The 6,588-nt window shown below is 40.3% G+C and overlaps 1 long non-coding RNA gene across 1 annotated transcript in view; it reads left to right on the top strand.

The window, feature by feature from the left end:
- Positions 1-1,413, top strand: part of LOC111247915 (uncharacterized) — a 3,254-nt gene extending 1,841 nt beyond the window's left edge. Inside the window, exon 3 of the long non-coding RNA XR_002672311.2 lies at positions 737-1,413. This is a non-coding gene — a long non-coding RNA (uncharacterized LOC111247915). The remainder of the gene's footprint in view (positions 1-736) is intronic.
- Positions 1,414-6,588: the final 5,175 nt, after the last annotated feature.

The following is a 6,588-nucleotide window of genomic DNA, read 5'->3' as shown; positions in this document are numbered from 1 at the left end:
TATATATAACAAAATAATCATAAACGGAAGTGTATTTAGTCATGACACTTATATACTTAAAATGTATTCCTCTTGCCTTTATATAGATTTATTTTTTCTCGTTATATGAGTTAGGTAAGAAATTGATTGATAGGGCCACCGGCAGTGCTTAAAAAAAATTGTCCCTTGTACTAAATTCTTCTGCCATTGAAGAATTTGTTAGGTAATGACGATTTCTGCATGTATTTGTTCATTGTTGACGAGCCTGCAAGCTCCTAATCGTTGCTAATTTATAGCTAACGTCTCCAGTTGTACTTAATCAGACAATCTATAGACATTTACGTGTACACCTATCTACATTTAGGTTTTATTTGCAGGAGGAACCCGGCCTATACATATAAAGATGATAGGAAAGGATAATTTCCTTCAGCTGTCCACTTGTGTCGGTAGATTCTAGCCATCTGATAGATTCGGAACACGCTTTTCGGGGCTTTTTAGAGGCTGTGCTTCCCTGTTATAATCTGTTCGGATTAGATGTATACCATTTAAACAAAGTAACGATATCAACAAAGCTAGAGAAATTATAGTAGTTGCAAGTTACTTCATGATGTCTTTCTTCATTTATATAGCTTTTCCGTGCTTGATTTGCGATGAACTTTTTAATAGCTTTTAAAAACAATCACTTTATTTCCTACCTCGCATCCGGACAGACTTACCTAGATACTCAAACATTTCAATTTCATTTATCTTTTTTCAGTCTTCCTTTTACAAACGAACCAAAGCCAAACAAGCAATTTTCCGCGTCTCGGTGACGACAACAACTCCACGGCTATGCTGGTGATAAAGTGGAAACGAAATGGGAATAAAATTACTACCTAAACTGTGCCTAAGCTACTGGACAAGCGTAACCACTGCCGCCATCCCCATGTACGTTCATGTTCTTACCACTCGTTAGTAGCTGACTGAACGTGCCGAACAAACAATTCATTTTGCGTTTTCGGCAGTCACTGATTTAAATAATCTTAGTGGCGCTGTTTCTCATAGACTCTATCGATGTATACCGACCCCGAATCAGAACAAAGGTCTCGTACTTTCATCATCCCGTCGCAGAATGTCCACATAGGAACGATTTTTGGGTCGTTACGACAATCGTTGAGATGTGCCGTCAACCCGTGCCTCATTTTTGACTCGTCAACCACGATAGTTCCTTTAATTTACTCTACCCTTTAATTTACAGTTAATTTACTCTAGGAAATAAAGCGACATTTAAAATATCCGAACTGTTATAGTTTTTCTGTCTTTACTAGGCCAGCTGGCCGACTGAAGCTTTTTGTTCTTATTGTAATTTATGGATTACACGATACCATCAAGGTCGACACATTGTTCAATTAGAAACTAACGCCTACTATGCCTATGCATTAACTTCGACGGTGAAGGGCGTATTCATATACATATGTATAATGATGGACCAGCGAAAGGTGGCGTTCTCCTGGGACGTAGCCGCCGTACAGCCCGAGCTCCTGTAGCCAGATTTCGAGATTCGAAAACTGACCTCAGTCAAGTACAACAGAGGAAGACTGAGCAGCGCTCGTGCGAATACCTGACGTATTTGTTCTTAAATACATTTTGTGAAGAGTCTTCAATTAACGTTCCCTGCTTCTTGCCACTAGATATGGAACATGGAACATTCATTTATCCGGACGAATATCAAGAAGTAGAAGTATACTACGAAACGAGATATTTCATTTACCCTATCCTCGCTTCTTTCATTTTGGATATTTATCGAACAAAATAAAACTAAAAGTTCTTTAAAACTCCTTAATAGAGAGGAATATGTATAACCAGAAAAGTCTTCATGTGGGTATGCCTATCACATTGATGGATCATTATGCGTGTGCGTTGTGTTCAAAGAAAAACAGTTGAAGGCTGCGCATTTGACGAAAACGACATGTTTATATTTGGAAAAACACATCAATAATTTTACCACTACTACCGCCACTATTACTGATTCTATGTTGTTTTTTTGCAGTACTATGTTTTGCTATCATCTTTCTTCGGCTTTTTGGGTATTGACATCGCACCAAAAGAACAACCCGGAACGGGAACTTTTTATAATGCAGTCCACTTATATACGATTTCGCATATTAGCAGCGTTTCTCTTGTATTTTAAAAATAGTCACCTGAAAACACAAACAGAACTCCAGAATACTCAGAATTCGGGTCAGCCAAAACGAATGCCCATCGTGGGGCGACAATCAATCAGGGATTATGAGTATGCTAGCGGTAGATGGTCCACTAACGAAACGTCCTCTACATGTAACTCTGCACTGAATACGATGTTCCGAAAAGCGCAGTGACAGAAAGTATAAAAAGTGCAGTCTTCAATTACTGAACCCAACGAATCACCCGATTACCGACGGTGACCTATTCTAGAGCCAGGCTGTATATCAAGCAAAATTGCAGTTTATGAAGAGTTAATTAAACTTTTTGCACCGTGCCTAGATACACAGATCGCAATGTTTCTCTTTATGTAGTGCTCGTAGATCGTATGGAGCTGGTAGTCGCTCTGGAATATATTTGTATCTTTAAGAGGATGCATAGATGAGGTAGCATAATTAACGCTGTGGAAGATAGCAGCTTTGATATCTAGAGGGAATATTTAGGATATATTATGTTTAAACCACGTATGGTTTAGGCTTTCCTTACAGACTTTTGAAAAAGGGGAAAAATCTTTCAAAAGTCGTCTAATATCCGAACAGAAAACAAACACCCTGTGCTGTTCTTAATTAATTACTAGTTAATTAGCTGTGAAAGATCCATCATCTATTCCAGTCGATTTGCTTGCTCACAGCACCCCAACAACCCTCAGTCGCAAATTTTAGAACGTACAATCGGCGCTTGCGTATGTGTGTCGTGCGTCAAAAGCTCACAATGACGTCTCGCAAAAGAACTCTGAGCGAATTTTCGTGCCCAATCATCAATTTGACACGGTTGGATGTTTTTGATATTCAGTGACGCCCGGGGTCAAGCATTCGTCTAAACAGTGTTTTCTGCTGAGATATCAGCTAAACTGTCAGGGTTAAGGTGTTCAGAATTCGAAGCTTCCACCGTTGACGTTGGAAGCCGAACGTGTCAGCCTGAAATAAGCATCCCATGATACTACATCTTGTACTAAGTGCTGAGTGATGCAATCAAAGTTTCCCGCTGTTATTAGTGTGTACGGGCAGAATCTGTTGTTCCTGTTTCTATTGGACGATGAAGATGCTGCTAGGCTTAGTTGTTTATATACGATGATAATGGTTCTCAATAGCCCAAACGGATCCAGTGCATTATTGTATTGGTAATTAACGTAGCGTGTAAGTATCTAGCTAAGTTTTCATCAGGCAATTGATTATTTTACATCGATTGGCTAAGTTCTGCTGTTTTTTGGTTACTGCGACCGTCCCCACGACGTCGGTGTGCTAGGCCTGTCGACTAGCGACGACCTCGCTAAACACAGAACACAATAGAATGTGTAGCGGACCGAATATTGTCAAAACAGCTGCCATTGCAACGAAGTAATTACTTGTTATGTTAGGGCTGCCGCCACGTAATTTTGTCCTTAAAGAACGGTTAGCTTCTATTAATCTGTGTACTGAACTCTGCTAACAGTGGAACAACTACCCGCTCATGCCTGCAAGTACGCGAATGCTGATAGCACCAATGTTAAATTGAATTTAGTTCAAATTTTAACATTTGATCAGAGTAATATGTACGGTATAGTAGTTCATGAGCTCGAATCGAGTGACACGGTGGAATTGAGCCGCTACTACCAGCTGAGTATCTATGTGGGCAGGATCAATGACTATCGTTTCGGCTATAATTCAGATGCACAGTGCAAGATCGATGACTACTTCAACAAAATGAACATGTTGGCCATGTTATAACTAACTATACGGTGTTCGTAGAGAAACATCGCACGCTTGCGATGGCCTGCAAACAATGGCTGAAACGCATATAATACGAGCTGCTTTAGAACGCGAACTCGCGACAGTGAGTAAACGATCAGCAACAACGGGACCACCGGAAGACCAGGCTATTCATTTGCTATACGTCAACGACATATATATAAAAACACGTCATTGCTTACATCTTACCTTGTCTTTGCCACATAATAGTCTCTAGAACAGCTTAGTACAGCTAATCAATTAAGTAGTTAGTAACTTAAATCATCGTGCTGACATTAGGGCGATCGTTTCTGCATTGTTACTTATAAGCTTAACATAAGACACAACACGGCCTAGGCCTTCTATACGAAGCAAGTCTAGGCCTAAATAGTGCACTCGTACTGATGTTAAGATTAAGCAAGCTAAGGCAACATCTGGAAAACGACTTCTCGCCCAGCAATTCTCTATATTAAATACATTCTGTCTCACCGTTGACCTTTCAGGCATTAACAGTAGTGATTTAAGGATCAAAAAATAAGTGAAGCGCCTAATAAAAAATTGGTATCTTAATAATAAAATAAAATAGTGGTAACAGATTCCGTACGAGCCGTAACGTAACAGTTATTTTAGCAGCCTTTTCTTAATTTCGCTCATTTTTGACTAGCTATAATACGATTTTTGGTTTCAATCAGTCTATAAGTAAGTACGATAAAACGGTTACCCAACTTGGTGTCGAAGAGGACACGATTGCTTATGTCCCTTGTATCGAAAGCCTAATTGTGATTTAAGGACGATCCTCTAGTTCACATATATCTCAAAGGCGCTCGAGTCGGAGATTATACTATGAAGAGCTTCTGGACTTGTTCGTTCTTTAGAGTTCGTTTTCGCAAGTGCCATCCAGTGAACAGGAAGTATTACAGCAATAAAAAAAAGTAACACAGATAATACCTTCAAAACTACTTTTCTCATTGGCAGTACTATAAGAATTGCTGCAATCAGACTTCGAGCGCTTCTCGTATCTAATTGAAATCACCGATACTTTGCATGGTCCGAATCTCAATTTGAAGTATAAAAATACGTCCTATTCATTAAGGATTGCGTTTAGTTAGTTTCGTAGCAGCACAGAAACGAACGTTCAGCCGTATGGTTAATCTGTACTATCTATTGATGTCCACTTAATGAGAGTTATAGTGCTGGACATTAGGCTAAAGATGATGGCAAAATACACAACCTATGATATTGGTTTGATGTGGTCACGTATTGACTTTTGAAGTAGTGGCGATACGCCAATACAGTGAGTTTAAAGCCAAATAGAGATGGCGTCTTCTTGGCTAACGTACATTATTAGATTCTAGTTAGATAGAAGAAAAAAGACAAAGAACGCCTTGGGCTAAACACTACGGTAAAAAAAATCTTGATGGCTCATCATCAGCAGCAGCAAACGTCAGTCGTCTGTGTGCTCTGACTATACAAACTGTCAATAGCTTTCAACAAAAGCGTTAAATGATCGTTTGTAGCGAAGCGTTTGCCGTTTGCTGGCAATATTCACACGTCGTATGCTAAATGTTCCCAGACTAAACAAAACGAAAAAGATTTTGAGAGATGTATTTTTTTTTTTTTTTTTTTATCATAAATACGTAAGAAAATGTTGTGATATTGCGCTATACATGACAGAGTTCGGATGTACACCATAATTTCTCTAGTTTATTGTTCTGCTCTACCGAGTTATTACTTGAATTAGTGAGATCCGTTTAGGTCAGGCGTCGTGGTGGACCCTACTGGCCCGCGCCTGATAAGATGATGTAGATTAACTGACGTTGCGTAAGTAGCTGTGCGAATTGTGGTATCTGTGGTACTGCCCCATACTAGATCTGCTTCAGACGAGCCCCTAAGCAGTATGCAATGGTAGAATGGAACGATTTTGGTTACATAATTAATTGACCACAAGCATGTCGCATGGTGTCATGCTGACACCTTAATGGTGTCACCACTGTTCTCCTTTCGATCCTCATCTTCCTTCATGAGCAGAATAGACAGAAAATGCTGTCTGCCGGTGCCGAGAGGGGAAACTTGAGCTCGTTGGGTCGTCAACAGAAAGGAGGCCTCAAATGCCAAACGCTGGCGTGCGTGGGAACACCAACGGTGCTGATGTAGACAAACGAGCCTTGCCGGGGTCGTGTACCGAATTCGAAATGAGATTTTGCTTTTTCTTAATGCCTATCTCGATGTAAACGAGACAAACGCGCCGCTCGACGAAGACGACCGCAGCGGCGGCAGCGGTCGTGGCTTCGGGGCGGGTTCGCCTTCATGTGCAAAATTTATGGGCATAAACAGGCTTGAAGGAAAGTCTCCGAGTAGACCATGAACACTACTGTTCGGTCCGTGTGAACGCTTTACGAACAATCAACCAGTGACAAAAAAAATCATCATGAAATATATAATCAGCTGTTTAAATGTAGGTACTATAGACATCTGTATATAATATATATTTCCAATGTTACGGGTACCGTGGCTGCTGTCACTTTTCCATATTCTGCAGATGGAGCCGTTTCTGTCACGCTGTGACGTTCGCTGCACCGGCTACAGGTTGTGCCTCACCTTAGATTAGGTAACCACACGTAGATCTGTCTACGACTTAATTCTTTGTATAGGTTGTCAAAGGACGTGGACTACGTTTTAGATG

This window comes from Varroa destructor, unplaced genomic scaffold (assembly GCF_002443255.2).
Source record: "Varroa destructor unplaced genomic scaffold, Vdes_3.0 BEIS01000003.1, whole genome shotgun sequence".
Taxonomy (NCBI): Eukaryota; Metazoa; Arthropoda; class Arachnida; order Mesostigmata; family Varroidae; genus Varroa; species Varroa destructor.
The sequence above is the reverse complement of the archived record's forward strand: the minus strand, read 5'-3'. Positions and strand labels throughout refer to the sequence as shown.